General features: G+C 43.9%; 1 long non-coding RNA gene across 1 annotated transcript; it reads left to right on the top strand.

Moving 5' to 3' along the window:
- The first annotated feature begins 17,416 nt into the window (after positions 1 to 17,416).
- Positions 17,417 to 21,430, top strand: LOC115776648 (uncharacterized). Its single transcript, XR_004019490.1, has 3 exons — positions 17,417 to 17,549; positions 20,987 to 21,043; positions 21,360 to 21,430. It is a non-coding gene; the product is annotated as an uncharacterized LOC115776648 (long non-coding RNA).
- Positions 21,431 to 23,081: the final 1,651 nt, after the last annotated feature.

The raw sequence follows: 23,081 nt of genomic DNA, 5'->3' as shown, positions 1-23,081 counted from the left end.
CTACATTACGAATACATCAATAGTTTAAAGGTGAATTAGACAAACGAAAACTTTAGATAAAAACAACCACATTAAAATTCATTACAAAATAACACAATTAAAATTTATTACATACATACCTTTTAAATAGTTTAGTTATTTCTTTCAATTCATACATTTCAATTCATACAAATTAGTGAAAGGCGTTAAAAACAATTATCAGTTGAGTTCATTTTCTTTTTGGGAAAACAGTTTCTAAAACAGCGAACAGCATTAGTCAGCTCATTCTCGCTCGAACCATTGAGGGAGACACATTGCGGAGCGAAGTCACAGAAGCCTTTTTCTTTTATTGCAGTGTGCCTAGGCCTGAAGAAGACCTCTTGAGGTCGAAACGTTGCCGGTGGGCACACTAACAATTGGTTTTTTTTCCAAAAATCAAAAACAATTTCTTTCTAAAAAACAACAACAAAAACATATTTTTTTCTTTTTTTCTTTTCTTTTCTTTTTTAATTGAATTCGGCTTATATTTTCATACATATCTTTTTTAATAGATAGTATTTAGCACACATAACAATACATTAACATAACAAAGGCGACTCCAAAACCACCATGGGGTGGAATGATGAGGCCCAGGGATGGACCGTGGTGCGTTATGGGAGACGACGCCAACTCTCCCATCAACGTGACCAGAGTCGAGGTGGCGGGGGGAACCGTGGGATGGACCGTGCACCTGCCGGCACTGTTCGGGGCCGGAGACATTCCCCTATCCCTAACCAGCCAGCGCCTCCCTTAGGTTTCAACCGTTACCTTGGACCACAATCTCGCTCATATGCATCGGTGGCCCGTGGGAGGTCTGTGAGATTCACCCCTGGGGTTACACAGTGGCAACCCAGAGGGATTAACCCAGTTAGGCAACAGCCCACGGACCCAACATTTGGGAAGCTTGTGCGCAAACTGCACGGGGTGATCAAGATGGTTCACCACTTGCAAAATGTGGCCCCCAAACCAGGGAAAGCACAGCCACGCATGATATCCCGTATGGTTGACATGTTGGGGGCAATGATTAAACCGGCTTCCCCAACGACCAAAACATTAGATTTGATCCTGGGGAATGCAAAGAATTGGGGCTACAACACTTTGCTGATCTTGGAAGAGCATTACATGGCCGGTCTGGCGACTCTGTTGGAGGACATAGAGCATGATCTTGGCCAGGATTGGAAAGATGCGTTCGAAGTGGCTACACGTTGGGCTCGTCGGAACCTGCCTCGCATCACCCAGGAGGTTCTGGACCATGTGGAGGCACTGCTTCTGTCCAGGGCCCAGAAGGACACAGAGGAGCGCACACAAAAAGACAGGGTGGTGCCACGAGAAACGCTCGGGGATGACAACCACATAACAGCAGGGGAGACACAGGAACACATACCCACACCACATGACACACCAACAAGGACACCACACCAAATGGGGACGCACCGCACGGGGGTCACAATGACAGAGCGGGTGATGGTACATGCACGACCTACCTCACCATCCCCACAGGGGGGACAGGCAGGGGTGCAACCTCTGGAACAGAGAGAGACACGCAGACAGGGGGTCCGCCGGGGCTGTATAATCCCGGAGGAGGATGTCCTCTTGCAGATAGAGGACCAGTCACCGGATCCACCAGTTGTAGCAGGTAGACAGGAACCACCAAGGTCCCAGACCAGCTGGTTGATGGATGAGGATATAGGGGAGCAGTTGGGCGACAGTGAGTTGTTGACACCAATAGCGGGTCATAGCCATGTTGGGCAACAGTCATCTCAGGGGGCACAGGTCACCTTGGAAACCCAGGAAGGGGGCATGGTTTCTTCGGATGACATCTCCAGGGAGATCAGCACCTCCACCCCAAAACCACAATGGTCCAGAGTGACAAGACATGTCAGAACGGATCGGAAGATGATCGATTGGGGCTTGAGTGTCCGGCGGAAGTGGCTTATCCTGGGGGACTCCAATCTTGCCAGGATTCCGGGATATCAGTTTCCGGATCTGCAGGTGGATAGCTATCCGGGGGCCAACTTCCGTCATGCTCAAGCGTTAATGGCAAAATCTACTAGCCAAGCAGTGGTGGAGAAAGTTGTTCTCTCCTTTGGCTTGAACTCTAGGGAACAGAAAGCCAAAGAAACGGCCATCAAACAAATGCAGGGAGCAGTTAGAGCTGCCAAAAAGGTGTTCCCATATGCAGAGATTTGGATCCCGATTATCAACTTTTCTCCCCGGTTGTCCCTTGCGGAACGGACCACTTTGCACACACTAAATGCTCACATCAAACGCAACTACCCATTCATCCCACCGTTAGGTAGTGCAGACTTCCGGGTGGAGTCTGATACCATTCATTGGACTAGGGAGACAGCGAGAAGCATGTTCACACACTGGACCTCCTTTTTAAACTTGAAGGCCCCGTAAGCCTCTCGGAGGAGGGGAACAGGGGGTCCAAGCCCTCACAGTTCCAGAATGTTCTAGTGGTAGCGGATAAGGTTAGCCTCTCAAATGCCCAACAGGGTCTTTTGAACCGGGGATTGTCTTTTGTCCCAACAATAGGACCCCATAGAACACGAAAGACAGAGTTATTATTGGATATCCAAAATTATCATAGGAGGGTGAAATTGGCTGCTTACTTTGAAAGGGACAAAAAACAAGAACCACCGCGATTCACACCAGCTTCTGTTTGGACACCCCCACCACACAAATTACCACCGGAAATTAATCTTTTAATTGGACAAGATAACAAGGACTTTCGGAAACATTTTCAGATAAAGGGAGAAAAACAGAATTTATCCCAGGGGGAATTACAAGCACTTAGAGAATTGAAGGAAAACAAACACATAGTCATTAAGCCAGCAGATAAGGGGAGCACAGTTGTTATCCTAAACAGGGATCAATATGTATTGGAAGCCAGACGTCAACTGGATGACACCACGTATTATAGGAAATTAAATGCACCAATTTACCTAAATACGGTGCCAATGGTACACCAAATTATTAATCAGTTGTATGGAAAGGGTTTCATCAATTACAAACAAACACAATATTTAAAGGGGGAATTAGAACCCAGAACCAGGAGATTCTACATCCTACCTAAGATCCACAAAGACCCCGAAAAGTGGACAGTACCATTCAAAATACCTCCAGGGAGACCCATTGTCTCCGACTGTGGGAGTGAAACTTATCAGACAGCGGAGTATATAGATTTTTTTCTTAATCCCCTTTCAGTAAAACATCCTTCATATGTAAAAGACACATATCATTTCATCAGTAAGGTTAAAAATTTTAAAATTCCACAAAATTCATCATTTTTTACAATTGATATAGACAGTTTGTACACTAACATTGATACAGAGGCAGGATTAAAAGCAGTTAAAAAAGTTTTCAGGCTATACCCCCAACAAGACCGACCGGATCAGGAACTACTAAAACTCTTAGAAATTAATTTAACGAGAAACGACTTTGAATTTGATAACAAATATTATCTCCAAATTAAAGGGGTGGCCATGGGGAAAAAGTTTGCCCCAGCATATGCTAATATATTCATGGCGGATTGGGAGGAAAATGCACTAGGCAAATGCCAGAAAAAGCCTTTCTTATATTTAAGGTACTTGGATGACATATTTGGAATTTGGACACATTCGCATTCGGAATTTATACATTTCATAAACATATTGGACACTTACGATCCCTCCATTCGATTAAAACACAAATTTGACCAACAATCAGTGGACTTTTTAGACACGACGGTTTACAAAGGAAACCACTTCCAGGATACACAAACACTGGACATCAAAGTTTATTTTAAGGAAACAGACACACACTCATTGCTCTTTAAAACCAGTTGGCATCCAAAACACACTTACAGGGGACTGGTTAAGTCACAATTGCTCAGATTCAAGAGGATTTGTACTCAGGAGTCGGATTTCAGAGCCGCAGTCAAAACCCTCTTTGGGGCACTTAGAAACAGGGCTTACTCCAGAACGTTCTTGAGACATTGCCTCAAAAACTTTCAAAACCAGAAACCAAAAACTCTTAAGGAGTTTATTCCATTAATCACTACGTTCTCATCGTCAAGTGTCATGTTGAACAATAAACTCAAGAATAACTATCGCTCCATAATAGAACAGCAGGGGTTACTGAAGACCCATCAGGTGATCTCGGCTTATAGGAGAAATAAGAATCTGAGAGATTACCTGGTAAGAGCGAAACTCCAATCGATACAACCACCCAATAAAACCAGGGTCTTAGCAGATTCCTTTCTCAAGTTACAATATATACAAAACACATGTAACAAGACCATTTTCAAAATTTCACAAACTTTCAGACCACAAACTTCCAATTGTGTTTATTTAATTTTCTGTTCCCAATGCGACAAAAGGTACATTGGCGAAACCAAAAATTCCATATCAACAAGACTAACGCAACACAAATACAATATTAGAAACAAGAAAGAAAGCCACACGCCCTTGGTTAGACATTTTTTGGCACATGGATCGGACCGCCTAAGGGTAGCGGGGATTCAGAGTAACTCTAGTTGGACTGATGCTGAACGGAAAAAGATAGAAAGAAAATGGATACGTCTATTGGGCACCAAAAGCCCACGGGGCCTTAATGCCTAGATTGGTGTACCCAAGTTGAATCCCAAACCCGGAACCCCAAATCATAACCCCAATCCCTAACCACCTAGGCCCCCATCCAAACCCCAGCCCTTAACCCCTACCCCTACCCCAACCCTAATCCTAACCTTAACCCCAACCCTTATTCCTAACCCCAATCCCCTTCCCCAATCCTAACCCCAATCCCTTTCCCCAACCCTTATCCCCAACCCTTATCCCTAACCCTAACCCCATTTCCTAACCCTAACCCCAATCCCTTTCCCCAACCCTAATCCCCAACTCTTATCCCTTACCCCATCCCGTAACCCTAACCCCTATTCCTAACCCTAACCCCAATCCCTTTCCCCAACCCTAATTCCCAACCCTTATCCCTTACCCTAACCCCATTCCCTAACCCTAACCCCTATTCCTAATCCTAACCCTAACCCCAATCCCTTTCCCCAAACCCAATCCCCAACCCTTATCCCTAACCCTAACCCCATTCCCTAACCCTAACCCCTATTCCTAACCCTAACCCTAACCCCAATCCCTTTCCCCAAACCTAATCCCCAACCCTTATCCCTAACCTTAACCCCATTTCCTAACCCTAACCCCAATCCCTTTCCCCAACCCTAATTCCCAACCCTTATCCCTAACCCTAACCCCATTCCCTAACCCTAGCCCTTATTCCTAACCCTAACCCCAATCCCTTTCCCTAACCCTAATCCCCAACCCTTATCCCTAACCCTAACCCCATTCCCTAACCCTAACCCCTACCTACCCTTACCCCTAATGATGGGCATCAGAAAAACAATTTAATTCAAAACTACGTTTTTTTCAAAAATAAGTTTAAAAATAACTTTAAAAATAAGTCTAATAACAATTAATTTAAAGATGGGGTTAACACATGATATAATAAATAATAGGCTAAAAATTATCCCTAGAGTATACATTTTAATAATTTGATGATAATAATGGGGTTAAAAATGTAATAGTTAAAAATGTAATAGTTAAAAAACAGTATATTATGCAAAATGCTCACAAATAGCTTCTACATTAAGAATACATTCAATAGTTTAAAGTTTGAATTACAAGAATAAAAATTTATTATAAAAACAACACAATTAAAATTCATTACAAAAATAACACAATTAAAATTTATTACATACATACCTTTTAAATAGTTTAGTTAATTTCTTTTAATTCATACATTTCAATTCATACAAATTAGTGAAAGGCGTTAAAAACAATTATCAGTTGAGTTCATTTTCTTTTTGGGAAAACAGTTTCTAAAACAGCGAACAGCATTAGTCAGCTCATTCTCGCTCGAACCATTGAGGGAGACACATTGCGGAGCGAAGTCACAGAAGCCTTTTTCTTTTATTGCAGTGTGCCTAGGCCTGAAGAAGACCTCTTGAGGTCGAAACGTTGCCGGTTGGCACACTAACAATTTGGTTTTTTGTCCAAAAATCAAAAACAATTTTTTTCTAAAAAACAACAACAAAAACAACTTTTTTTCTTTTTTTCTTTTCTTTTCTTTTTTAATTGAATTCGGCTTATATTTTCATACATATCTTTTAATAGATAGTATCTAGCACACATAACAATACATTAACATAACAAAGGCGACTCCAAAACCACCATGGGGTGGAATGATGAGGCCCAGGGATGGACCGTGGTGCGTTATGGGAGACGACGCCAACTCTCCCATCAACGTGACCAGAGTCGAGGTGGCGGGGGGAACCGTGGGATGGACCGTGCACCTGCCGGCACTGTTCGGGGCCGGAGACATTCCCCTATCCCTAACCCCCCCCCTAACCCCCCCCTAACCCTAACCCTAACCCTAACCCTAACCCTACCCCCCCTAACCCCCAACCCTAACCCTAACCCCACTACCTAACCCTAATCCTAACCCTCCTCCATCCCCTAACCCTAACCCTAATTTTACCCACAACCTAAACCTAAAATTTAAATCCAAGAGTGGACAAACATAAAAAAGGAAATGTGAAAGGGAAATTAGGACAGAAAAACATACAAACAAAAAGGAAAGAAAAGGGGAAGGGAAATCAGGACAGAAAAACAGAAGGGAAATTTGGATACAAAAGGTCAAACATGACAGGAAGAAACAGGAAAGGAACACAAAGGAAGTATAGGGGAGCCCAAGGGCAGACAACAGGGGGTGCCAAATAACAGAGGCCAAGCTGGAAACACAAAGCAAACAGGGCCAGAACAAAAATAGAAAGACGCTAAAATAAAGCACAAACGAAAGGCCAGAAGAAAGGCAGTATATAAGGAATGTCAGGGAGCCGACAGGCAGACGGTGGGGGTGCCCGAAGAAAACAAAGAAAAAGAGGGAAAAGGAAACAAAAGAAAAAAAGAAAGGAAGAAAAGGAAAAAGCTAAAAAAGCGCTACAACTACAAAAGCTAAAAAAAGCTAAGCTACAACTACAAACGCTAAAAAATTCGAGCCCCAGCCTGAAGAAGGCCGAAAAAGGCCGAAACGTCGCGGCGGGCTCGACAGCATGCTACAGCCCCAGTTGGGCAATTTTTTGAACCAGGGGTGGGTGGGTGACTTCCCGACCGTCCATGGACCGTGCACTCCCTGGGGGTTTCCCCCAGGTTCTTTTCTAAAACCTAACCCTAACCCTCTCCTTCCCTAACCCTAACCTTTCCCTTCCTTCTTTCCTAAACCTAACCTCTCCTCCCCTTCTCCTTTTTCCTCCCCCCTCTCCTTCCCTAACCCTAACCTTTCCCTTCCCTCTTTCCTAAACCTAACATCTTCTCCCCTTCTCCATTCTAACCCTAACCTCCCTCCCCCTCTCCTTCCCTAACCCTAACCTTTCCTTTCCCTCTTTCCTAAACCTAACTTCTCCTCCCCTTTTCCCTTCTTCCCTCCCCCTCTCCTTCCCTAACCCTAACCTTTCCCTTCCCTCTTTCCTAAACCTAACCTCTCCTCCCCTTCTCCATTCCAACCCTAACCTCCCTCCCCCTCTCCTTCCCTAACCCTAACCTTTCCCCTCCCTCTTTCCTAAACCTAACCTCTCCTCCCCTTTTCCCTTCTTCCCTCCCCCTCTTCTTCCCTACCCTAACCTTTCCCTCCCTCTTTCCTAAACCTAACCTCTCCTCCCCTTCTCTACATTCTTACCCTAAACCCCCCCCCCCCCCCCCCCCCCCCCCCAACCCTCTCCTCTAACCCTAATCTTTGACCCCTGGAGAAATTACCCGAGTTCCGACCCTTTCTTAACCCTGACCAGGGATCCACATGTCGGGGATAGGTGAGCGGTGGAGACCAGGAGTGGGATGGACTGTGCCTTAAGTTCTGCCGCCTACGGCGGCAGAGCTTACAATTTTGTTTCCCCTAACCCCCTAACCCTAACCCTAACCCTAACCCTAACCCCCCTAACCCTAACCCCATTCCCTAACCCTAACCCCTATTCCTAACCCTAACCCTAACCCCAATCCCTTTCCCCAAACCTAATCCCCAACCCTTATCCCTAACCTTAACCCCATTTCCTAACCCTAACCCCAATCCCTTTCCCCACCCTAATTCCCAACCCTTATCCCTAACCCTAACCCCATTCCCTAACCCTAACCCTTATTCCTAACCCTAACCCCAATCCCTTTCCCTAACCCTAATCCCCAACCCTTATCCCTAACCCTAACCCCATTCCCTAACCCTAACCCCTACCTACCCGAATCCCAACTCCTACCCCTAATGATGGGCATCAGAAAAACAATTTAATTCAAAACTACGTTTTTTTCAAAAATAAGTTTAAAAATAAGTTTAAAAATAAGTCTAATAACAATTAATTTAAAGATGGGGTTAACACATGATATAATAAATAATAGGCTAAAAATTATCCCTAGAGTATACATTTTAATAATTTGATGATAATAATGGGGTTAAAAATGTAATAGTTAAAAATGTAATAGTTAAAAAACAGTATATTATGCAAAATGCTCACAAATAGCTTCTACATTAAGAATACATTCAATAGTTTAAAGTTTGAATTACAAGAATAAAAATTTATTATAAAAACAACACAATTAAAATTCATTACAAAAATAACACAATTAAAATTTATTACATACATACCTTTTAAATAGTTTAGTTAATTTCTTTCAATTCATACATTTCAATTCATACAAATTAGTGAAAGGCGTTAAAAACAATTATCAGTTGAGTTCATTTTCTTTTTGGGAAAACAGTTTCTAAAACAGCGAACAGCATTAGTCAGCTCATTCTCGCTCGAACCATTGAGGGAGACACATTGCGGAGCGAAGTCACAGAAGCCTTTTTCTTTTATTGCAGTGTGCCTAGGCCTGAAGAAGACCTCTTGAGGTCGAAACGTTGCCGGTTGGCACACTAACAATTTGGTTTTTTTTCCAAAAATCAAAAACAATTTCTTTCTAAAAAACAACAACAAAAACAACTTTTTTTCTTTTTTTCTTTTCTTTTCTTTTTTAATTGAATTCGGCTTATATTTTCTTTTTTAATTGAATTCGGCTTATATTTTCATACATATCTTTTTTAATAGATAGTATTTAGCACACATAACAATACATTAACATAACAAAGGCGACTCCAAAACCACCATGGGGTGGAATGATGAGGCCCAGGGATGGACCGTGGTGCGTTATGGGAGACGACGCCAACTCTCCCATCAACGTGACCAGAGTCGAGGTGGCGGGGGGAACCGTGGGATGGACCGTGCACCTGCCGGCACTGTTCGGGGCCGGAGACATTCCCCTATCCCTAACCCCCTAACCCTAACCCTAACCCTAACCCCTAACCCTAACCCTAACCCTAACCCTAACCCTAAATCCCACCCAGGACACTTGGCCCTAACCCTAACCCTAACCCCCTAACCCTAACCCCTACCCTAACCCTAACCCCCCTAACCCTAACCCTAACCCAGGGGTCACCGGGCCCTAACCCCAACCAGGTGTTACCGGGCCCTCACCCCAGCCAGGGGTCACCGGGCCTTAACCCCAATTAGGTGTCACCGGGCCCTCACCTCAACCGGGGGCCACTGGGCCCTAACCCCAACCAGGTGTCACCGGGCCCTCACCCTAACCAGGGGTCACCGGGCCTTAATCAGGGGTCACGTGACCACAGTGGGGTCGCATAATGATTTGGGGACCGGGATGTGGGTCGGGTTCCGACCTGGCTTGCCACGGGAAGGGCCAGCGCATAATCCCGGTGTCATAGTGACACCGGGATTCAATTTTTTGATTTCCTAGAAAGACCAAAACAGGAAATTGGGAAAACAAATAGGGAGGGAAACAAAGAAGGGAATCAAGAGGACAAACATAAAGGGTTAGACGATCCAAAAAGGGAAAGGAAATCAGAAAAAGGAAAGATGGAAAAGATAAGGGGGTGCCAACACAAATGGAAGCCAAAGAAAAGGGCTATAAAAAGAACCCAAGAGAGGGGATTTAACAGAAACAGAAGCCAAAGCAAAGAGACAGGCTACAACACAGAACAAAAGGAAAGAACCCAAGAGAGGGGATTTAATGAAGAACAATAGGAAAGTTGTGAGCCCCAGGTGGGCAGACAAAGAGAACAGGGGGTGCCATAATAGGGGACAGAAAAAAGGAAAAATTAAAGGAAATCATAACCCGAACCCCAATCCTAATTTTATAACCCCTACCTCACACCCTAACCCCATCCCAACTCCTAACCCCTATCCTAAACCCAAACCCTAATCCGGGCCCCGATCCTAATCCTACTCCTATCCCATCCCTACCCCTAACCCTAAACAGGACTGCTTAAAAACAAAAGATAAAAACCAAAATTGGATATACACAAAAAACAAAGAGGGAAAGGAGACAAATAAGGACATACACATAGGATTGGATGAAAAAGGGAAAAGAACATAGACAAAAATTACAGAAGTACAACACATAGGAGGGAATACTAAAATAGACATAAGGGACAGGGGGTGTTAGAAAGGAAAGAAAGGGAATAAGAGCAAAGTAAAAAAGAGTCACGTAAAAACAGAAAGAAATAAGAAAAAGAGAAAAACATAAGGAAAGACAAACAAAAGGGTCACGTAAAAACAGAAAGACAAAAAACAAAGAGGAGCAATGACACAAAGATTAAAAGTAAAGACAAACAAAGAGTCACATAAAAACAGAAAGAAATAAGAAAAAGAGAAAAACATAAGGAAAGACAAACAAAAGAGTCACGTAAAACAAAGAAAGAAAAAGAAGAGAAAAGAACACACGGAAGCCTTAGGCCCAAGCCTGAAGAAGGCTCAAAGGAGCCGAAACGTCGCGACGGGCCTAGGGCCATCATGAAATTTTTGCTCAGAACCCCATAGTGGGTAATTTTTTGACCAAGGGAGGGGCATTTGCCCGACCGGATGGCCAGTGCATTAAGTGGGGCCTGGCTATCGCCAGGCCCTCACTACTTCAGGTTCCTAACCCTAACCCCTAACCCTAACCCTAACCCTAACCGCCCGGGGCGGAGCCTCCCCACGCATCCTTTTGGATTCGTGATTGGAGAGTCCCGTGACCGGAGGCGTGTCCCATTGATCATGACTTAAGGTGTCTCTTTCTCTCTCGGCCTCATTGCTAGCCCTCTGAGGAAGCGACGGAGGTCGCGAAACGTTAGGGTGCTGCTGCTTTATTTGAAAAACTTTCTCGGGAGTAAAGCTTTATTTATAAGATTTTTATCTGCTTCTCCCATTGATAATTTTAATCATGCCGGTTATTTGGCTCTTTTAGAGTGGCTATTTTTAATAAAATTAAAGTGATATAAAAACCTTTTTGGAGAAATATTAAGGGGATCCCCCTCTCCTGTTGCTAATTCTGGCGTGGATAATTAAATTCTTAAAGACCGAGAGAAAAAAGACTCTAACCTCTGTGTGGCTCACTTTTTTACTCTTTTGAGCTATCACCTAGAGGCTCTCTGGAAAAACCAAAAACACTTTTCCGGCCTGGCTTGGCTGGACAGGCCTTCGTCTACCGAGTGGACATCGGCTGCCATGGCGGACCGTGGTCCCCCGAGGCTGCCGCTCCAGGAGGAGAAAAAGGACAACAGCTGGACATTTCTGAGGCGACAACGCGACCGCAGGGAAAAAGGGAGGCGGAGGACCAGCTCAGCGGATTCAACACAACACACACGCCAGAAAACAGGTGGGATCCCCTCACACTCTAACAGAGCCTCAGAAGGCCCTCCTTTTTCCTTTTTTTCAGGAGGATTGGGGCCTACCGGCCATGCGGCAGAGGCAATGGGGCCTAGAGAGAACGAGGCACCTGCTACGGTGATGAGAACGACACGCCGTGTCAATAGGCGGCTTGGTTGGCGGGGGGCCGGCGAACCTGCCAATAGAATAAATTACCGACCAACTGAGGAAGTACGGCAAAATGCCAAGGCTATTTTTAAGCTTATTCAAGCATTACATCACAAGGAAATTATTGATCATGCCATTTCCTCAGAAAACTTCCCTAAAGGGATGATGAGGCAGGTCATACGGCTCTCCGCCTTTATCAAGCCGTCTTCACCAACTGAGTCTGTTTTGTTGCAGATTAAACAAAACACTAGGGAATGGATGTTGAGAAACATGCACATTTTATTAACTCATTACAAAAACACAATCACACAGTATTCCGGTATGGTCATGAATGAAACGTCTTTTTCTATTGCGAGGGGTTGGGCACTGAAACGCTACGGAGCGAGGCTGAGACCCTCTGCTCTGTCTGCAGCTGAGATCTTGTTGTGCCCACCAGTGGAGGAGCCGCAGGGGGAGGGTGGTGGCGCACCTGAAGAGGAGAGTTGGCATGCTGAGCTGGCCTTCTCCTCCCGCTCAGGCTCCGGGGATGAGGAGACTCAGGCTTTGCCTGGACCTCCTCCACCTAACTCCTTAGGGACAACAGAAAATCCCACAAGGGCCTTATATAGCGAGGTCCTTTCTGTAGGCCAGCAGGGGGCTCTGAGGGAACAAAAGAATAAGTCCAACAACATTATCAAGGATGATAATAAGAGCATGGGGAACCCCATAACACTATCAGTGGAGGTTCATACCCCCATGCCTAGACCTCGCTCCAGGATTGCAGTGGGAGCGCAGACGGAGGGGGAGGGGACGGGGAGGGGGAGAGGGGAGGGGGAGGAGGGAGGGAGGTTTGTTCTAATGTGGCTGTTTACCTGGATGCTGACATTGACAGATGTTCTGGTTTTTCCTCCTGTGTTTCCGGGGCTGCTGCTTCCCCTCGCGTCCCCGCGGCCGTGGCTTCGTCCTGCTCTTCCCGGGTGGCTCCGGCCTCCTGTCCTGCTCTCGCCTTCCCGGGGGGGGCCCGTGCGCGACCTGCACCGGAATGGTCCACCGCAGGATTAAACAATCAATATGAAAACAATCTCGAGGGGGAAATGACGATTGGAACGCATATTAATGCCAACCAAAAGGTCGCAGGGGATAATAATCCCCCACACCTCTCTGATCCCCACTATGTTAAACCTAAAGGGAAATTAAACACCTCGGGGAACGCCAAAATGGCTGAAATCCATAATGCCCCGTTTGCTGGTGCGGTTGCGGCGGGGGAGCCCTCGCCGGGTGCGGCGGGTCCGGGGGGGGGGTTGCCTCTGCCTCCCGGGGCGAGCGGCGCGGAGCTCGGCGCTGGGGAGGGACGGGGGGTGACAAATTGCCAAACACCGCATTACCATAAAGCCAGACCAAATAGGAAACTGCAGGATTGGAAAATTTGCGCACGCAAACCCATCCTCTTTCTGGGAGACTCAAACCTGAACCGTTTTCCACCTTTCGGCGCGACGAGCGTCCAGGTGGACAGCTACCCAGGGGCAAACTTTTACCACTTTTTAAAGTTATTAGAGGTCACACCAGCAAACAATGAGACCGCTTTGGTAGTGCTTGCCCTGGGCTTAAATAATAAGGACCAGGACCCGGATAAAACTTCCATAAAACAGCTGCGCCAGGTGTTTCGGGGTGCGCGGTCGGCCTTCCCGAACGCGGAGATTTATATAGCACAGATTCACTTTTCAGACAGGTTACCGGACACTCAAAAATACAATTTGAACAGAATAAATGAATTCATTAGATCTCACTATAACTCACTTCCGTGTATTCCCCCGGATCAGTTCCACACAACCTCGGATAACATCCACTGGTCGGAGGAGACTGCAGCCGCCATCTTCGCTTTATGGATCGACGTCCTGCAACTAAATATCTCGTTGTATATATAGGAGAGACCGGGGGCAGTCTAAGGGACCGTTTGCAGCAGCATTTATCCGCGATTCGGGGAGGTAAACAGTGCACCCCACTGATAACACACTTTGGGAAATGCACAAAAGAAGCCCTCAAAATCATGGGCCTAGAAACATGCCCGACCTGGTCGGTAGGACAGCGGAGACGAGCAGAGCATTTTTGGATTCATAAACTGGTTACACAAACATCACATGGTTTAAATGTGTACATCTGATTTATTTATTTATGTCTCTTTAAGAAAATATAATGGATATGTACTCATAAATTCTCTCAATAAAGATCTGTCAGGAATACTTACCCCCTTTTTTTCCTTCTTTTGGTTTTCTGCATGGCATAGTGTGAATTGATGTGTTTTTGTTTTGGAGCTGACCTGCCTAACCCGGCCCTCGGCTTCCATAGTTGATGTGTTGTGCAGTGTATTTTGGTTTCTCTAAAAAAAATTGAAAATGAGGGTCAATACACCTCTTTACAAAAAAAAAAAAAAAAAAAAAAAAAAAAAATATTAAGGTTAGTAATAATTGTTTAAAAATAATTGTTGGTAGCGAAGCAGGAATTCCCACCATCAAGCTGAAAGATTAAAAATTATAAAAATTAATTAATATAATAAGAAAAATACATTATAAATTATAACATTTGCACTTATGGATATCTGTTTTATAAGCTTAGATCAACACATTGAAAGTGATTCTACAGCTTGGCAGATGGACTTCCTGGTTCTTACCTTTTGGGTCTGTGTTAATGTAGTATTCCTGTGGACACCCTATATGGTCTTGTTAAACATAAAGAGAAAAACAAGAGTCATTTCAACAGATGTACCGGGGGAGACTGCAAAAAGGACAGAAGAGGATAAAAGCATAACAGAAATAAAGAATAAAATACCCATTATGGTTCGAGATTTCAGTGGACCGCCTAGGCCCGTGCAACATATTTCAAGTTGAAATAACTTAAACCCCAACCCTCTATACACCTAACCCTATTTCACAAACCTAACCCCTAACCCCTAACCCTAACCCTAACCCCTAACCCTAACCCTAACCCTAACCCAGATTGGATTCAAAACCGGATACTTAAAATCAGAACTGATACCTATCAGAAACCCGACTAAACCTAATACCAGACAGGAAAAAACTTCAAAACACAGATAAAACTCAGATGGACCAAAAGAATCCACCAAATAAAACCAGATTGGCTAGGAGACACACACCGGGTCTTGATCACGCCCGGCTGGGCCTCCCTTGGGTGAGGGTGTCTAGTGATAATGGCCGAAACGCCCGATGATCCCAGGGTCCACTACTGATGATGTGCCTCCAAATTTCGATTAATATTACTCTGTACTTTTATTCCAATTTAGATATGCTAAATAAATAGCCTATTAAAACAGAGAAAAATAGACCATTAACAAAAGGACGAAAAGGTGGAACACCATCCTGAAACGGAACTCAAGACAACAGAGTGGAACGGGTGATACACCTGCAAATGAAAACCAGACAATTGACGGGAAAGGGAGAAGTCGGGGTGGACATAGCCAGGAATGGGGTCGACGAATGACGAGCGACGGCCCGTGCCTGCCGCTGGCTCTCCATTCAACTGCCGAGTCGTCGGACGAGGTGGGGAGAGCCTTTGAGATTATATTTCACAAACCTAACCCCCTAACCCTAACCCTAACCCCTAACCCTAACCCCCTCAATGAATACTTCCATGTTTTATGGGAAGCGCGTACATGTGCAGCTTCACGTCAGACCCCCCCCCCAGATGACAGTGATGATAGTTGTCTCTGTGACAGTGCAGGCAGTGATGAGGAATATTTACCCAAGCCAGGTTATGATGAGAGCAGCAGTGAGAGTGACATGAGCAAAAGTGAAGAAGAAAATGTTCCTAAGCCATGTGAACCAGGATTAGCACCAGCACCAGACAAATGTTGATAAATTTTGATGTTGGCTGGTAGATTTTGGATTGAAAATGCTGAATTTCGTTTCATACATTTTCACATTTCTAATTTTGATCCCTGCAGATGGTGATGAGAGCAGCAGTGAGGAGGAGGTTGTCACCACCAGTGGCCAAGCAGCAAGACAGAAGCAAAAGAGACCAACACAGAAAAAGTGGCGTGGAAGACTGTGAAACAGACTCAGAGCTCTGCAAAAAATGTGCCCATGTGGCAAGGTGCTTTCCTAGACAATGACTCAATCAGACTGCCAAGAAGAGGCCAAAAAGAGGGGGCGGCCGTCATCGGACATGAAGCGAGAGTTCCAGAAGAAGCAGCGCAGGGGACCAACTAAGGCTATTCCCACACAAGATGTCCGTGCTGATGGAGTGGGTCACTGGCCGCAAATTGACAGTGTGCGGCAACGCTGCAAATTTCCAAAGTGTACGGGCCATACAAGCATTGAGTGCACAAAATGTGACGTTCACCTGTGCCTAAGACTAAAAACTGCTTCTGTGCATTCCACGAATAAGAAAGACATTATGTTACATAGTTTGTTTACATTGTTGTGCCTGTGTGTGTGTGTGGTTGTGGGTGTGGGTGGGTGTGGGTGTGTATGGGTGTATGGGTATCAGCCTTTGTTCCATAAAGTTAAAAAGTTGAGTAACTTTGTTTTGAGTCAACATTGTTATTGTTGCATTGTTTGTGAAGTTTTTCTGTGCATTCCCAATCATTCTTTTAGGTTCAGCAACATACTGTACATTTCAAAACTTAATTTACAATTCAAATGAAACTAGAATTCAAATTAATGCAATGTTTCCTGTAATATTTGTGTGTATTGTGTTGGTGACAATAATTGGTGTTGGTGGTAATATTTATTATTGAATGCCTGCTGTTGGGTGAATAAATAAAACATTGTTTTTTCACTGTTATATTACTCTGTTATTGTTATCTTAGTATGGACCATTATGCCTGTTGTTGCAAATTTGCAACATACCAAAATTTCTATTTATTTTTTGTGCAAAAGTGAAATTAATAATCTCAACAATATTTACTATCTACTTAAAGGCAAAAACACACATGAAACATTTTTTCATATACAGCTACATAAATTCAGGCGTTAAGGAACGCTGCAGAGGAGGAGGCTGCCTGCTTGCTGTCAGGGCATTATGGAGCCAGGACCTAGCTCCCCGCCTAAACAGTTTGCTCATTCATTCATTCATTCATATATACATACATACATACACACACACACACACACACACACACACACATATACATATATATATGTATATGTGTGTGTGTGTGTGTGTGTGTGTGTATATATATATATATATATATATATATATTATATATATATATATACACACACACACACACACACATACATACATATATATATATATATATATTGCAATATATATATATATATATATATTTATATACACGTTCCCATCCCTGGACCTCGCTTTGGCCTTTATCAACCTTTGAGACAGCCGACAGCGAGTTTTCTTACAAACGTTGGCAACAGTGGCCCAGATAAAGGAGGAGGAACCCCACAGTGTTTTCGTTAAATTTGATATTCTAACATTAAACAATATGGGACAAAAGTGATCTATGTAATTTGGGTCAACGCAAAGCAATAAAGTTATTTATTTCATAAAGTTTATTTATAGCTCCAAACGTATTTATGGTGTTTTTCTCTTCACTTTTCCAAAGATGTTTTTCCTCTCTCCTACAGCCTGGATTGCAACTACAGTGGTACCTCGAAATACGAATTTAATTCGTTCCAGAGCCGAGCTGGTAAGTAGAGCAGCTCGTATCTCGAACAAATTTTCCCCATTTAAAATAAAGGAAATAGATTTAATCCGTTCCAGCCCTTTGACAAGTCCCCGAAATATCCCAAATTATGAAAAAATCAATGTTTTCAATTAAGAAAAAGACAATTATACATAGATGAAACATGAAAAATAAATAAAAGAAAAATGTATAGAATCTTACCTTGGCGACAGATGAGCGCGGCTAACGGAGAGCGGCTGAGGAGAGAGGCAGGGAGCAAAAGACGAGTAGTAGGCAGTTTGTCCCTTCCAAACCCCCGTTTCCTGTTTATCGCTCCGCCACAAGTTGACCGGGCGCACACCCAAACAAACAAAAATGTGTCTGCATACACCTCAGAAAGTAGCTGCGGTCCTGATGGGAGACGTATCATAGGCCCATGCTGATTTAATTCAACGTGCTAATACCGAGAAGCACACACGCACACAAAAAAAAAAAAAACCTGTGCACCCTTCTCTTCTGAGGCTAAGAACCATGGATTTCACTGCTCCAAAACACAATGAAACAAAACAAAGAAGTGAGCTATACTGTTTAAAAGCGGCCTCAGTTTAACACAGTGTTGGGTTGATAGTTGGGCTTTTTTGGGCTTGTTTTCACAGAGCTGGTTGCATGTTTCTATCGCAAAATCTGGCAACACTGGATACTACTTGACTCTGCTGCGCCGGTAAAACGTGAGAAGGACGATTGTGGCGCCGACGTGCCAACTATCGGTGGCGTCCTGAAGCTCCGCTCCTATTTTGGAACTGAGCTGGTATCTAGAGCAGAAATTTTGCTCGAGCCGCGGCTCGTATCTCGAAAAACTTGCATGTGGAGCAGCTCGCATCTCGAGGTACCACTGTACAGCCAAATGAACAATTATGCAAATTAGGCAATGACGTCATACAGCGACTTCTATTTTTAGCAGTGGAAAATTTCCCGTATTTTTAACCCCTTAACTGGCAAGGGCCCGGTGACGGGCCGTTTGTAGTCCCTTTTATATGGCAGGCTAGACCCTCCCATTTTTATTGACACGTCATTCGGCCAATCATGTAACTGGCTGCACCAAATCACCTGACAAAGCTACGTGACGCCCTCTGAGTATTATTGGCTCTGGGAAACCCATTTCTTAACATGATTGGCCGAATGAGGTGTCAGTCAAAATGGGCGGGTCTAGCCTGCCATATAAATGCACTTCATTCGGCCGGCGGACCAGACGCAGCCAGTTAATAGGCTATGAAATGGGTTGTTCAGAGCCAATAATAACCAGAGGGTGTTATGTAGTTTTTGTCAGGTGATTTTTTTGCTGCCAGTTAAGGGGTTAAATACAAAACTTGACAGGTAAACTTTACCTATTTGTTATTTTAAATGCCTTGTTTGTACAGACGGATAAATAAAGGTTGTTTAAAAAAAGTATTCTTGAAAACCAAACGTACTTGGATTTTCCCGCCTCTACCCTGATTTTCGCCCAGCAACAGCGCTGCTCCCTCCCACTCGCAACGGAAAGAGAAGCAGCTTCTGCAGACTGGGTAAGAGGGACCGAAAAACGGTCCGTTTTCTGTTTTTTCTTTCTGTTTCAATAACCAAAATGTACACGGAGTATGTGTAATTAATAAAATGTCAATTTCTATTATTTCTGTTAACATGTGATGATAGCAGTTCAATTCTGGGTGCCAGTTTTCCGAGCCAGGCAAACTAGCAAACTCTGCCTTCATTGTTCAAATGTGTTCCGCTATTTTCCTAGCAAAGTCTTGAATAAACTCGCCTTCTGTAAAAAGAAAGGTTTGTCATGTTTATCAGTCAACATAGCCACTTCATGGCAGATTTCATTTGACTCAAGTGCCAAATAAGCAGAGTAGGGATGGGACCCTGATTTCAACACTGCGTCGAGCTTCCCAACAGTGTTGCCAGATCTCGCGACAGAAACAAGCAACCAGCTCTATGAAAACAAGCCCAAAAGAAGCCCAACTGGCAGCTCACAACACTGTGTAAACCTGAGTATATACAGTATAGCTCTATAACAGTATAACTCACTTCTTTGTTTTGTGTCATTGTGTTTTGGAGCAGTCAAACCCATGGTTCTTATAGAAGAGAAGGGCGCACAGTTTTTTTGTGTGTGTGTGCTTCTCTGTATTAGCATGTTGAACTAAATCAGCATGGTGAGCACATATTTCACACTTGCAAAATCTGGGGAATGCCTTTGGTACGTCTCCCATTAGGACCGCAGCTACTTTCAGAGGTGTATGCGGACACTATTTTATTTTTTTTTTGGGGGGGGGGGCAGGAGGAGGGGACGTGAAGGAGCACAGGGGGTGCCTAATCAGCACCGTTCCTCTGTTACTGATCATTTCATGCGCACAGCTCTTAAATACAGAAAATGCTGACTAGAGAAATAATTTCGTCGCATCGCTTTGGCAACCCCCTCTTGTGCAGCGCCCCTATGCATTGCATATAGTGCATACCCACTTTTAGCGCCACTGTCTCCCATCTGAGCTCGGATCCCACATCACGCGACCATGGCCAAACGAGGCTTTTGAGTGTTTAATTCCTGCTCCTTCGAGGCAACCGAGGCCCCAGGATTAACTTTTTTGTTCCTTTTTTAAATATCAGTAGAATTCAGCTTCAGGGGCACAAAGACTTGACAAGATAGGCCTGGACCCCCGAAGCCCGTCCATAAGCTGACACTACAACCTGTGACCTGCACAGCAGGAGGATTCCTACTGAAAACAAATGCTTTTTTATTCAAAATAACAAACAAAAGAACACATCCAGGCCATCTGTTCCTTAACAATTCTCATGACAATTTTTTTCTTTTTTTATTCCCACTGAGGCTTCTGGTGTAAATGTCCCATAAACAGGAGAAGAAAGGCTGCAGGTTCCGAGCTTTGGTCAGACGTTACAGTAATGTCACAAGATACGACGTTCACACTAGTATATGTCACAAATAAAGTTAAGGAAAGTTTGGTTCAGAGGTCGCTCAGTGGAGGACGGCGTGTTTCCTCACATTTATAAAGGTACTGGTCAGTGTGAAGATGTGAAAATGACTGTTGCGACTGGTACAGTCAATTACTAAGCAACTGTAAGAGGCTCACGAATGTTAACCGAGCGAATATAGTACTTGTTCAAGCGCTCTGTTCACTACAGTCACAGCTTACTTTAACAGTCTCCTTGTTTCTCCAAACCATTGCGGTGAACATCATTCTTGATAGTCAAGTATAATCAGTAGCTTTGTTTGGACTTGTGCAGGGCTCGTCTCAGTCATTGTTTCGTTAAACAGCATTATAGAGATGTGGCGATAACCAAATTTGCCAGCAGGTGTCACTGTGAAGATGGTTTTTCAGATAGTTTCGAAGCCTCGATACAATTCAGGCACAAATGCTTCATTGTTTTGCCCATCACTAATTAACACTGCATATTTCGATTCACAGAAAAAAATAATGGGACAAGGCTCCTCTGAGAGTGTGCGGAGGGAGGTTGATGAAAGAGTAGGTATCAGCATTTTTAATGTTTTAGAGCAGTGTTTCCCAAAGTGTGGGCCGCAGTAATAAGTGAAATTCAGTGTACAGTTACATATTTATATAAATGTATTTATTTATATACAAAGTGAATTAAAAGTGGTAATAGCAGGTGGTTAGTTTGTGATATTACTTTGACCTAAAATTACTGCTTTTTTTTGAAGTTTGTGTCCCAGTGGCAAGTGGGTCACACATTAGAATGGGATTTTATGGGTTTTAAGTGGGCCGCAGCACTCTTGACTCTGCGTGTGTGTGTGTGTGTGTGTGTGTGTGTGTGTGTGTGTAGTTTGATTACACCTTGGCCCTCATGCAGGGCAGAAGTCGCCTGCTCTTCCAGCATTATGCTGTCTACTACGGCATAAGTGCAGTGGGACTGACAGCACTGTAAGATTCTGACACACACGCACAGATTGACTTTCCTGCCTTGTGTTTGTATTTATCTTCTTTAATCATGTTTCCATGTCTTCTCTGCCACTGTTTTTCTTCAGCGCCATAAAAAGGAGAAACATCCTTTTTATGGCCCCACTGGTCCCGCAGACCTGCATTTTGAATTTGTTATATGATGCCGGCTATGGGACGTTTGTTGAACGTGCCAAAAGTAAGTCTAGAAAGTCATCATCATTTTGAGAAAATATCTTTAACACTTAATATTTACTGAATAAAATGTAGTAAATATTACCATTTACTGAGATGATACATTTTTGTGCTGATGAGCAAATGTATGAATGCAATAACAAAATTAAATGGCTAAGGAAAAAAGAAGAAGAAAAGAAATCAGAGTCTAATTACAACCCATTAATTTTGTTTTTCAGATGAAGCAGCAAAGATCACCAAAAAATGATGATTTTTTTTTAAACAGGTAATTATTAAAAATTAAAAGTTCTTTTAAAATTCTGCTCTTTGTTCCATTTTCTTTATATAGGAAGCAAATACACACATGCCTGCAATAAGCTGAAACACTTTATTTTTATCAGATGACAAAGGTTTTTTTGGATTGCAGTGAATACAGACAGGTGCTTGTACATTATGAGTGCGTGAACATGAAGACAATATAGAGAAGGGAGTCTGAATGACAACTACGGAGCCTTTAGGAAACTTGCTGAGGACTGAGACACTTGTTCACCACAGAGCTCACCATGTTGACCCCCTGGCACAGTGGACAGCAGCTGGCGAGACTGGAGCATCCATTCGTTCCTAACACATTACCCAGTCCATATCAGTATAGATAGACACATATGAATGGAAGACCAGTGATAATGAAATTATATAAATATGGTCACAGGACAGGCGCAGAAAGGCTCGTACATAAAGTATACAGTGTTCTAGCTAGTGGTTGATTGCCCTGGCACCGGGCTGAGGATTTCACCTTAACTTTCGGAGTTCTTCTCTCACTGCATTTAGCAAACAGGAGCCCGCCCCGCGGACTTCTCCCTGGCTAGATCGCTGTTCTTTTTAAATCGCTGCTTGTGCGTGTATTATTTCACTGCAATTTGCAATGTACCACAGAGCACAGAAAGTTCACAATGTGCACGACTGATCTCCCTACGGTCGTGCGCGCGCTTGATTTCTCGGGCTACAGAAATCGAAATGACAGCCTGCATGAACGCGAGGAGAAGTAAGTAGAAAAATGAAGATCAAATGAAAATTTCAGGGATGATTTAACGCGAGTGGATCATTGCTGACAAGTTTTTCCACGTCTCCATTGCTCTGTGCTGTGAGTGCGCGTGTGTGGCTGCGCGCGCGCGTTTTGCTCGCTGTGCAGAGAATGTCAGCTGTTATGTTCTCTTTACGTCACCTGTAGCCACCAGAACCATCGCGATAACCACAGTTTGCTTGGGGGGGCTGCCAGAGCACTAGCGATGGTTTGGTGCATGACATCATTAAAGCTCATGCAGCTCCCCCCCCCCCCCCCCCCCCAAAAAAAACAAAAAAACAAAAGCAGCTGTTTTATGTGCAGTCTGTCTGCACACGCGCAGCAAGTGCAAAGAGGCGGAGCAGTTACTGCGAG

Source organism: Archocentrus centrarchus, unplaced genomic scaffold (genome assembly GCF_007364275.1).
Source record: "Archocentrus centrarchus isolate MPI-CPG fArcCen1 unplaced genomic scaffold, fArcCen1 scaffold_36_ctg1, whole genome shotgun sequence".
NCBI lineage: Eukaryota > Metazoa > Chordata > Actinopteri > Cichliformes > Cichlidae > Archocentrus > Archocentrus centrarchus.
The sequence above is the reverse complement of the archived record's forward strand: the minus strand, read 5'-3'. Positions and strand labels throughout refer to the sequence as shown.